We start from the raw sequence: 12,332 nt of genomic DNA on the forward strand, positions 1-12,332 counted from the left end.
ATAATTCAATGGGCCCTGGGTGCCCCCGTGTCTTCCACATGACCTTCGAAGAAATATTTTATAATTTTCGTAAGCTGGAGTGACCAACGAATACTATGAACTAAAATCAACATCAAGTAATATTTTCAATCTCGGAAAACTGATAGTTATGTTTCCACGTAAGTTATTATTCTTTTTATAATAGTGAAGGATCGCCTTAAAATCGCGAGGTGGAAGAACGCAGTGGATCCAGAAAGCTCGCCACCTAGCTGATTTATAAAGCTTGTTTTCGTTTGTCAGGAAAGTTACACTGTTTATTTCATGGTAATAAATATTTTCTTTAGTGAGCTCATCATCCAAGCCTATTAAAGATCAAATATGTGCATGGGTTAATAGAGAATAGGAAGTGACAGGTGAACTGCCAACAGACAGAAGGCTGTCAAAGTATGCAAAGAAAAGCCAGTCACAAGGTAAATACTAGCCTGTATAAGCAGGTTTAAAACAAAACCACAAAGATGTATGTAGGGATGTAGACAGAGAATTTCACAAGCACCCCACTTCACACTAACCCAGGACTTCTTATCAAACTCTCTCTCTCTCTCTCTCTCTCTCTCTCTCTCTCTCTCTCTCTCTCTCTCTCTCAACAAAGACAGTGAGTGACATAAGCATTGAGTGCAATAATGTTAAAGCTAAGTCAACAGATAACTTTTCACTGAGTTGGGTGTGATGTGCAAGGATTTAATTATAGGTATACTGACAGTATTGTAGTTCTCAAGATGTATAGTCCTGTATCCAAACCATTTCAGGCCATGATTAATGTAATTCATGATTGACTATACTAATGTGTTAACTATGGAATTTTTAATGATATGCATACAAATTGTGGTCTAGCAGATCCCAAAGAATACAAATTTCTCAACTCTTGTAATGAACTACCACTGCTTCTTGATATGGATTTTGTAAGACAGTGATTTCCAAACACATGATAAATTACCACTTTAGGGATAATGGAAGGATACAGAAAAAAGAAAGTTAAGAATTCTGGAAATTATGAAAACACTGCAGTCTGTAAAGTTGTTGAATAAACCTGTTATAAATACATAGTGAAATTGAGCAACAACAATAAACATTCAGAACTGCTATACATATACAAAACTTGAAAAGAAGAAAAATTATTTAAGTGTGTGGCAAGCCAGGTTTCAATAAGGAATGCTTGAGTACACAGATATTCAATAACTCTGATCACATGTGGGCTTGTTACTCACTACCTGAGCCTGCCTCTTTTTCACATTGTCAGTTTCTCTCTAAGCACCAGCTGATGCTAAAATCTTGAATTTTTATTTAGCTATAAATATCTTAATATTAAAAAATGTTAATGGCATTAAATGACTTGGTGATCTCCCAAGCTATTTTTTTTTGTGAAGGCTAGCTGGGTTTGTTGAGCGGTCTTGCAAGTCTTTATTCTCTTTTACAAGATTGAGAATCATTATTCTCTGTTCGTGCGTGAGTGGCGAGGCCCGGTCACAGCTTCTTCCCTCCATTCTTGTAGCGCGCACTGTTGTTTTGTTGTTGTTCGTGGAGCTCAAATCCGGATTACAGTCATACCAATACCGAAACAACTGTTACCAACTCCTGGTAGCGGCAGACCTCTCGCGGCCCTACCTTCCACGGCGACTCTTGGTACGAATTGAAAGTAAGGGCGAAGGCTTTGCCTTGCTGGTCGAAGGGAAGGTCCGTGCCTTGGCCTTCGCGACTCTTGGTAGGGCATAGTTTTAGTAAAATGTGTAATGTGACTTTAAGAGTGATTGAATAGAGCATGGGACTTAAGAGTGGTATGGAAGAAAATGGGTGAGTTTAAGGGCACACTACAATACTACACCTGGCATGACGTGGTATCTCCCATATCACCTGTACAAAATCATAAGAAACCATAGAAGGTGAGAATAGTGTTCGATTGAGCAGTCACTTATAAGATGTTATCACTAAACAGTCAAGCAATGCAAGGACCTGACCTTAACAACAAATTGATGGGATTCCTCCTCAGATTTCAAGAAAGGGTAGCTATAATGGCGGACATCGAGGCCATGTTCCATTAAGTGCTCGTGACACTGGAGCACTGAGACACATTAAGATTCCTCTGGTGGAGCAATGAACATTTGTCTGTGCCTTCCAATATATATATATATATATATATATATATATATATATATATATATATATATATATATATATATATATATATATATATATATATATATATATATATATATATATATATATATATATATATATATATATATATATATATATATACACTACATATATATACCGAATGAAAGTACATCTGTTTGGGGAAGTATGGAGTCCTTAGTGTGCGGCATTTACCCTACAATGAACATTCCAAGGTCACGACAAAGATTTTCATAAGATCAAGAAGGCGAGCCGCAATTTCTAAATCAACGATCAACTACACTCGATAGAATCCCTTGGCAAGGCTACAATCATCATTCATAGGTTCAGACGATTGTTATACAAAAATGGATTCAGACTCACAAAATGGTTCTGTAACCAAGAGAGAGTTCTCAGAGAAATGCCACAGTCGAAGAAAGCTGTGGGAGTGATGGAAATCCTATTGGGCGACAAATTACCCTCAGAACGAGCGCTGGGCATTCTGTGAGACCTGAAAGAGGACGAACTAGCTATGCAAATATGTAAGGAGCTCGAACAAAAACTCAACAGATCGACGTTCTGAATGGACAGCATCAAGGAAGATATAGAGAGGAAGTTGTGGTGTGGGTTAAAGTTTGGAGGACAGCGACAGTGTTGCCATCTGTTAGAAGCGAGTACTTTCATAGAAAACGTTTTCAGGTGTAACTTAAGATTTCTATCTTACTCCCTCCCCACCCCTTATTTTTCCCTGCATTCTCTCGTGGTTATGAACTTAAAAAGCAAATAAAACATATATATATATATATATATATATATATATATATATATATATATATATATATATATATATATATATATATATATATATATATATATGCGTTTTCTGCCCGCCTCTGCTTGGGCCATACCATGCTCCTCACTTGCACCTCTTCAGCCCTTGGTGTAGGACTACCTCTGAGGCCATGGAACATTTCCTGCTTCAATGCCCACGCTTCCACTCTCAACATACTGCTCTCCACCCTGGCCATCACAACACTCGACCTACCTACCCTCCTGGCGGCCTCAGGCGTCCACCCCTCCTGGCAACCTGCTATCCTTCGCCTTACTTGTGCCTTCTTGAGGAAGACCTGCCAGCTACCACGCCTGTGATACTCACACATGACTACCCAGGGCTCATAAGGATCCAAAAGAGGCTACGAAGATCTATGGATCCTTATGAGCCCTGGGGTAGTCCTGTGCGGGTATCACAGGAGTGGTAGCTGGCCGGTCTTCCTCAAGAAGGCACAAGTAAGGTGAAGGACAGCAGGTTGCCAGGAGCAGTGGACGCTTGAGGCCGCCAGGAGGGTGGGCAGGTCGAGTGTTATGATGGCCAGGGCAGAGAGCCGGGAGCGTAGTGCAGTATGTTGAGAGTGAAAGCGTGGGCATTGAAGCAGGAAATGTTCCATGGCCTCAGGGGTAGTCCTACACCAAGGACAGAAGGGGTCAGGAGACAGACGTAGGCGGTGCAAGTGAGCACTGAGCGTGGTGTGGCCCAGGCGAAGGTAGGCGATGGCTGATGTGCCTTGCGCTCCTTTCCGTGACTGACTGACTGTTTGAATCTTGTAACGGCGCTCATCCTCCCTCGCTGATGGACACCCCCATCCCTCACTCCCTTACTACCTGTGATCCACGTGCCATCTATTAGAAGCGTAGCTCCCTAATCAATTCCTCCAACCCGCTCATTCAACCCGTATATACTTATACTATAGAATCCTTGGACAGCAAAGCCATCTTACCGTATATTAAGTATACTGAACGACGCTTTCATGCTTTTATGTGGCAAGCCGGATCTCAGCAATTCATGAAGAATCCAACCCAGAACAGTGGAGGTATGTGAACACATCAATAAACTGGGCAGATGATGCCAGTTTTATTGGAGAGAGAGAGAGAGAGAGAGAGAGAGAGAGAGAGAGAGAGAGAGAGAGAGAGAAGTGACAGCCATGAGGTTGTTTATATGGAAGAAAACGCTGACCTGCCTCATGGATAGAATAGCCCTGTGTCAGCAAGTGAGGGCACTGTCTCATGCCCATGCCAAGCCCAGAAAGCAGACCACAGCAGGCTACCAGTACTACCACAAAGACCAGTCCACATCAAGCTACCACAGAGAATACACCGTCATCCCCTTTATAATCTGCCGTGCATAATGCATAGTAGATCCCAACATGTAAGTTCATCATCCTTCAGATGTACTTATCTTGCATGCCACTCTATGATTGTATTTTAGTTGCCTCACATAATGTAACATTCAAGGGGCTATCACACTGGCCTATGATACGCGGAACAAGGAACATCCGCTCCAGATAGCTGGAACTTGCCCAGGATTAGCGGAGCAAAGTTGGGATGGCTTCATATCCATCTCGGTTCTCTGTATGCTATCCCAATGAAAAAATAAACATAATATATGCTATAAATTTTTTTTCTTTAAACTAAAAAGAACGTGCCTAAATTATTCATATTGGTATATTAAATAATAAATCATCAATTTAGAAAGATGATATATATATATATATATATATATATATATATATATATATATATATATATATATATATATATATATATATTGCTGCGACCCTCCTTCAGCTTCTTCTTCAGGGAGCGAACGCCTCACAATCTTCTCGGGATTCGGGGCGTGTGTCGGGGAGAAGGGCTTTGCCTGGGTGGCGCGGCTCGGCTGGGGTGGAGCGGCGGGCAGATCGCTCTCTCAAGGCCTGGCTGTCTGCTTCTATAGCACCCACTCTCACTCAGCTCAGTCACACAGAGTGGGGAGAAGGAAACACTTCTTCCTTATTTCTCTATATTACAGCAACTATACAAGAGTCACCGGGAACAGGTGGCGGCGGCACACAGGACGGAGCAGGGGGGCGGCAACAAAGTACGGGTAACACTTTGTTAGTTCGTCAGGCACTTCACCGTCTCTCTGTCTCTCGTTCACTCTCTGACTGCTCCCCAGAGTACGACTTGTTCCTTCGAGGTCTCTTGCTACACTCCTGTCCTCTGTCCTCGTCGGTGCCACACAGTGCCCCACAGACCACGCCTCCTGTGCCGTCGCACCTGCCAGGCAATGTCCTTACGAGTCTATTTCAGCTTATTAGGTAACGCTATCTACCTTAACCGCTAATTACCAATATATCCCTGATAATGCTGGCTACAAGCAATTCACACATGCATGCCTTTATTTACACGGTACCGTATGACAATTATCCCAGGGCTGGCCAGTGCCCTCACCCATACACACACACACACACACACTCTTATCTCCCCGTGACCTCCGGGGTCACATCTCCGTCATGGAGGCCTAGCTCAGCGTCCCTTCCATTAAGGTGTGACAGTTTCATAAACACGAGCAACCAACACCTCGCTCACCCTCTAGCTAAAGTCTGCACATATGTACTCATGTGTACTACCCATATGTACTCTCTTATGACGCTGCTCCACACTCACACAGGCACACGTACATATCTGGGAGGCTGCTGCAATACACCTTCGCAATATATATATATATATATATATATATATATATATATATATATATATATATATATATATATATATATATATATATATATATATATATATATATATATATATCATGTCATGTCAGTAGTTTGGGCTCATGGTAACCACCTCTGACTTTAAAGTTGCCGTCGTGCACGTCTCGGTTTGTCTCTATTTCTTTTATTTACTTTTCTTCAATAAGAGGAAGTGCAAATGCAATTCCAGAACGAAGCACAGGTTGAGATATAAGCAGCATGGTTTTGTTCTGGTTTATTTTGATTAGGCTTGGTCTTGGTTGCTGGGCCATTCGCCTGGCATAGCAAGAACGCGGGCAGCTTGTGTGTGATAATGTTCCTGGTTTTGTACCAATAACCATGGCCTGCATTCCATGTATCATAGGCCAGTGTGATACTCCCTTACCTGTCTCACAGCCATTCTTGTTTTGTAGGAATGTGGGTGGAACTTTGGGTGCGACCTGTTGAAGGGCCCAATTATTTCACCTGCATCCTTGCCAAAGGGAAATGCGCGTATTCAACTGTTTTTACTGTGACATTTGCTGTCAACAGGTTTTTGAATGAAATATATAGTATCGTGTCACCGTGAGGGTCTCACTGTCCTACAACCACTCGATGGGCGGTAATATATATACTGTATATATATATATATATATATATATATATATATATATATATATATATATATATATATATATATATATATATATATATATATATATATATATATAATGTCCACAGGTTGGACGCCTATCTTGCTAACGACCCTAAATGCCTTGACACTTCCCTCAACTTTTTTTACATTAACTTCTGCAACATTCGCGGTCATAGATCTAATTTTCAATCTGTAGAACACCACCTCTCCTCTACTAAACCTCATCCTTTTTTCCTCACCAAAACACAGCTGTCTACGGCAACTGACAGTAGCCCCTTCTCTGTTCCCTCCTACTTTCTTTATTTTCATTTTCATTCCCAAGCTGGATGTTGCGTCTATGTACGCAACAACTTAACTTGCTCTCGTGCCCACGCTCTTGAATCTTCCGAGTTTTCCACCATCTGGCTTCAACTTAACAGTCACTCTCAAACTAAATTAATCTGTGCTGTTTATCTCTCCCCTAACTCTTCTGACTATAGTAAATTCTTTGACTACTTAACTTCCAAAGTGGAGCACATTCTGTCCCTCTACCCTTTCGCAGAGATCTCCATCCTTGGAGATTTCAATGTTTACCACCAGCTTTGGCTTTCATCTCCCTTCACTGACCATCCTGGTGAACGAGCCGTCAACTTTGCTATCCTCCATGACCTAGAGCAAGTGGTGCAACACACTACTCGTATTCCTGACTGTCTTGGAGACACGCCCAACATTCTTGATCTCTTCCTCACCTCTAATCCTTCTGCTTATGTTTTTTTTTTTTTTTTTTTTTTTACGTAGGGAAGAGGGCCAGCCAAGGACAAAAAAAAAGAATGTTAGAAAAAAAGCCCACTTGAGCGCTGGCTCTCCAAAGAGTACAAAAAGTGCCAAAACCGTCAGCCAGAATTAGGGGAGCAAATGCCTCGATACCTCCCTCTTAAAAGAAGACAAGTTGTAGGAATTTGGAAATACAGATGCAGGGAGGGAGTTCCAGAGTTTACCAGTGAAAGGGATGAATGATTGAGCGTACTGGTTAACTCTTGCATTAGAGAGTTGGACAGAATAGGGATGAGAGGAAGAAGAAAGCCTTGTGCAGCGTGGCCGCAGGAGGAGAGGAGGCATACAGTTAGCAAGATCAGTAGAACAGTTACCATGAAAATAGCGATAAAATATAGAAAGGGATGCAACATTTCGGCGGTGATAAAGAGACTGAAGACAGTTAGTCAGAGGAGGGGAGTTGATGAGACGAGAAGCTTTCGATTTCACCCTATCAAGCAAAGCTGTGTGACTGGAACCCCCCCAAACATGCGAAGAGTACTCCATACAGGGACGGATAAGGCCCTTATACAGAGTAAGCAGTTGGAGGGGCGAGAAAAACTGGCAAAGACGCCTCAGAACACATAACTCCATAGAAGCTGTTTTAGCAAGAGATGAGATGTGAAGTTTCTAGTTAAGATTATGAGCAAAGGACAGACCGAGGATATTCATTGTGGAAGAGGAAGACAGTTGTCACCCTTTCATCTCCGTTGGGCTCCTCCGATCACAATCTTATTTCTGTATCTTGTCCTATTTCTTCAATCTCTCCACAGGATCCCCCAAAGCGAAGATGCCTCTGTCGTTTTGCCTCTGCCAATTGCGGGGACCTGAGGAGGTATTATGCTGATCTTTCCTGGAATAATTACTGCTTCCGTGTCAGAGACCCATCTGTTTGTTCTGAGCGCATAACAGAGGTGATAGTGTCTGGCATGAAGACGTACATTCCTCATTCTTTATCTCAACCTAAACCTTCTAAACCTTGGTTTAACTCAGCCTGTTCTCGTGCTATACATGATAGAGAGGTTGCCCACAAAAGGTACTTGAATCTTCCATCTGCTGAATCTCATGCACTTTATATATCTGCCCGGAATCATGCCAAGTCTGTTCTTCAACTTGCCAAACACTCTTTCATAAATAGAAAATGTCAAAATCTTTCAAACTCAAACTCCCCTCGAGACTTCTGGCATCTAGCCAAAAACATCTCAAATAACTTCACTTCTTCATCTTTCCCTCCTTTATTTCATCCTGATGGCACCACTGCCATCTCTTCTGTCTCTAAAGCTGAACTCTTCTCTCAAACCTTTGCTCACAACTCCACCTTGGACGATTCTGGGCTTGTCCCTCCTTCTCCTCCTCCCTCTGACTATTTCATGTCTACAATTAAAATTCTTCGTAATGATGTTTTCCATGCCCTCGCTGGCCTAAACCCTCGGAAGGCTTATGGACCTGATGGGGTCCCTCCTATTGTTCTCAAAAACTGTGCTTCTGTGCTTGCACCTTGCCTGGCCAAACTCTTCCAACTTTGTCTATCGACTTCTACCTTTCCTTCCTGCTGGAAGTTTGCCTACATTCAGCCTGTTCCTAAAAAGGGTGACCGTTCTAACCCTCAAACTACCGTCCTATAGCTTTAATCTCTTGCTTGTCTAAAGTTTTTAATCTATCCTGAATAGGAAGATTCTCAAACATCTGTCACTTCACAATCTTCTGTCTGATCGCCAGTATGGCTTCCGTCAAGGTCGCTCTACTGGTGATCTTCTGGCTTTCCTTACTGAGTCTTGGTCATCCTCTTTAGAGATTTCGGTGAAACTTTTGCTGTAGCGTTAGACATATCAAAAGCTTTTGATAGAGTCTGGCATAAAGCTTTGATTTCAAAACTGCCCTCCTACGGCTTCTATCCTTCTCTCTGCAACTTTATCTCAAGTTTCCTTTCCGACCGTTCTATTGCTGCTGTGGTAGACGGCCACTGTTCTTCTCCTAAATCTATTAATAGTGGTGTTCCTCAGGGTTCTGTCCTGTCACCCACTCTCTTTCTATTATTCATTAATGACCTTCTTAACCAAACTTCTTGCCCTATCCACTCCTACGCTGATGATACCACCTTACATCTTTCCACATCCTTTCAGAGACGACCAACCCTTCAGGAAGTCAACAGATCACGCAGGGACGCCACAGAACGCCTGACTTCCGATCTTTCTAAGATTTCCGATTGGGGCAGAGAAAATCTAGTAGTTTTCAATGCCTCAAAAACTCAATTCTTCCATCTATCAACTCGACACAACCTTCCAGACAACTATCCCTTCTTAATGACTCAACTGTCTCCCTCTTCCACAATGAATATCCTCGGTCTATCCTTTGCTCATAATCTGAACTGGAAACTTCACATCTCATCTCTTGCTAAAACAGCTTCTATGAAGTCAGGTGTTCTTGCCTCTCCAACTGCTAACTCTGTATAAAGGCCTTATCCACCCTTGTATGGAGTACTCTTCGCATGTTTACGGGGTTTCCAGTCACAGTTTTACTAGATAGGGTGGAATCAAAACCTTTTCGTCTCATCAACTCCCCTCCTCTGACTAACTGTCTTCAGCCTCTTTCTCACTACCGAAATGTTGCATCTCTTTCTATCTTTTATCGCTATTTTCATGCTATCTGTTCTACTGATCTTGCTAATTACATGCCTCCCCTTCTCCTGCAGCCTCGCTGCACAAGGCTTTCTTCTTCCTCTCATCCCTATTCTGTTGAACTCTCTAATGTAAGAGTTAACCACTACTCTCAGTCATTCATCCCTTTCACTGGTAAACTCTGGAACTCCCTCCCTGCATCTGTATTTCCAAATTCCTATGACTTGTCTTCTTTTAAGAGGGAGGTATCGAGGCATTTGCTCCCTACTTTTGGCTAACACTTTCCCACTTTTTAGAGCCAGCACTCGTGGGCCTTTTTTTAATTTTTTTTTTCCCTTGGGTGGCCCTCTTCCCTATATAAAAAAATAAATAAAATAAATAAATAAATAAAAAAACAAATAAAAAAAAAAAAAAAAAAAAAAAAAAATATATATATATATATATATATATATATATATATATATATATATATATATATATATATATATATATATATATATATATATATATATATAGTAGTAGTAGACACCTCCCAAAACGATAATTTACTTCCAGCAAGGTCTAATAGCTCTAGTTCAGAGGGTGCTGTGAATCTTCCATTAAAGTTAGTTGTGATCTCACTGAATGTTTCCCTTTCTGTCTCACAACTCCAGGGGGCAGTCACAGCCTTCCCCTCTAAAGACAACTCTCCTACTTCACACAAAACTACATACACTTACCACACATACATCCTTCACTTAAAATTCAAAATAAAAAAATGGCGACTCCAAGCCCAGTCTCAGAGTCCCTTTCTGGGGAGGGGACCAGAAATGTCTCCAGGTCGGACTACTCTCTTGACAACGACCCCAAGTGTCTTGACACCTCCCTCAACTTTTTCTACATTAACTTCTGCAACATTCACAGTCTTAGATCTAATTTTCAATCTGTGGAACACCACTTCTCTACTAAACCTCATCTTCTTTTCCTCCCCAAAACACTGCTGTCTGAGGCTACTAACAGTTGCTTCTTCTCTGTTCCCTCCTACTTTCTCTATTCTCATTTTCATTCCAATGCTGGATGTTGTGTCTATGTGCTCAATGACTTAACTTGCTCTTGTGCTCAGGTTCTTGAAACTGCAGAGTTTTCCACCACTTGTCTTAGACTCAACAGTCACTCTCTAACTAAATTTACGTTTTGTCTATCTCTCCCCTAACTATAGTAAATTCCTTGACTATTTAACTTACAAAGTGGAGCACATTCTGTCCCTCTACCCTTTTGCAGAGATTTCCATTCTTGGAGATTTCAATATTGGCTTTCCTCTCCCTTCACTGACCATCCTGGTGAACTAGCCTTCCACTTTGCTATCCTCCATGACTTAGAGCAACTGGTGCAACATCCTACTCGTGTTCCTGACCGTTTTGGAGACACGCCGAACATTCTTGATCTTTTCCTTACATCTAATCATTCTGCTTATGCTGTTATCCTATCATCCCCGTTGTGCTCCTCCGATCACAATCTCATTTCTGTATCTTGTCCTATTTCTCCAATCCCTACCCAGAATCCGCCTAAGCGGAGGTGCCTCTCTGGCGTTTTACCTCTGTTAGTTGGTGGGACTTGAAGAGGTATTATGCTGATTACTGTTTCCGTGTCAGAGACCCATCTCTTTGTGCTGAATGCATAACAGAAGTAATAGTGTCTGGCATGGAGGCATACATTCCTCATTCTGTCTCTCAACTTAAACCTTCTAAAACCTTGGTTTAACACAGCTTGTTCTTGTGCTATACATGATAAAGAAGTTGCCCACAAAAGGTACTTGAGCCTTCCATCTGAATCTATACACACAAACACACACACACTACTGGCTGCTGCAGCATATTAGCATAATACAAAAGCAGTTTGTGATTTACTGTGTGGGATCCAGTTTGTTTGTGAAAAAAAATTTCCTGTGGTAATATTTGTAATGCTTGCATCTGCATGATTGTTTGGTGATTGCATGAGCATTGATTCCTTTAAAAAATAGTGAGGGGGAATATGAGGGAAAGGGCAAGCCCAGTGAGTGGAATTTTGAGAACACAGGAGTGTATGTCAGGGTATTTGAAATTTAACATGTCTCTTGTGCTCTGTTCATCTACCTGTGTTAACACTAACTAATAGTAGTATTGCATAACTGATATTATTGTGAATTTTACAACTTACCACAAATTGTCTCTTGCCATCCACATAGGAATTTTTTTCTTTTTTCTTCAAAGTATCTCTACTCTGTGCATTTTTTTTCCTAATAAATCATAGAAACTGCATATAATGCTATGTTGGTGTCAGAGATGAAAAGTTTTGTAGATGCTCTGTGTAGATGATAAATGTGCAAAATTTACAGATAATGTTTTTTTTAAAGAGGCATAATAAACATTTACTTACTTTTCACAATGTAAAGAATAAGAAAAGGGGAATTCTTATGTTTTTCTCTGAAACCTGTAAGTGCAATTCATGCTGTATCTGTTCAGTTATATTAATATTTACTAGTTACATGATATATGAATGAATTAAGGGAAAAAATAAAAATTCTTTATGGAGAATTTGTGGACGACTCTC

This window comes from Portunus trituberculatus, chromosome 46 (assembly GCF_017591435.1).
Source record: "Portunus trituberculatus isolate SZX2019 chromosome 46, ASM1759143v1, whole genome shotgun sequence".
In the NCBI taxonomy this organism is placed as follows: Eukaryota; Metazoa; Arthropoda; class Malacostraca; order Decapoda; family Portunidae; genus Portunus; species Portunus trituberculatus.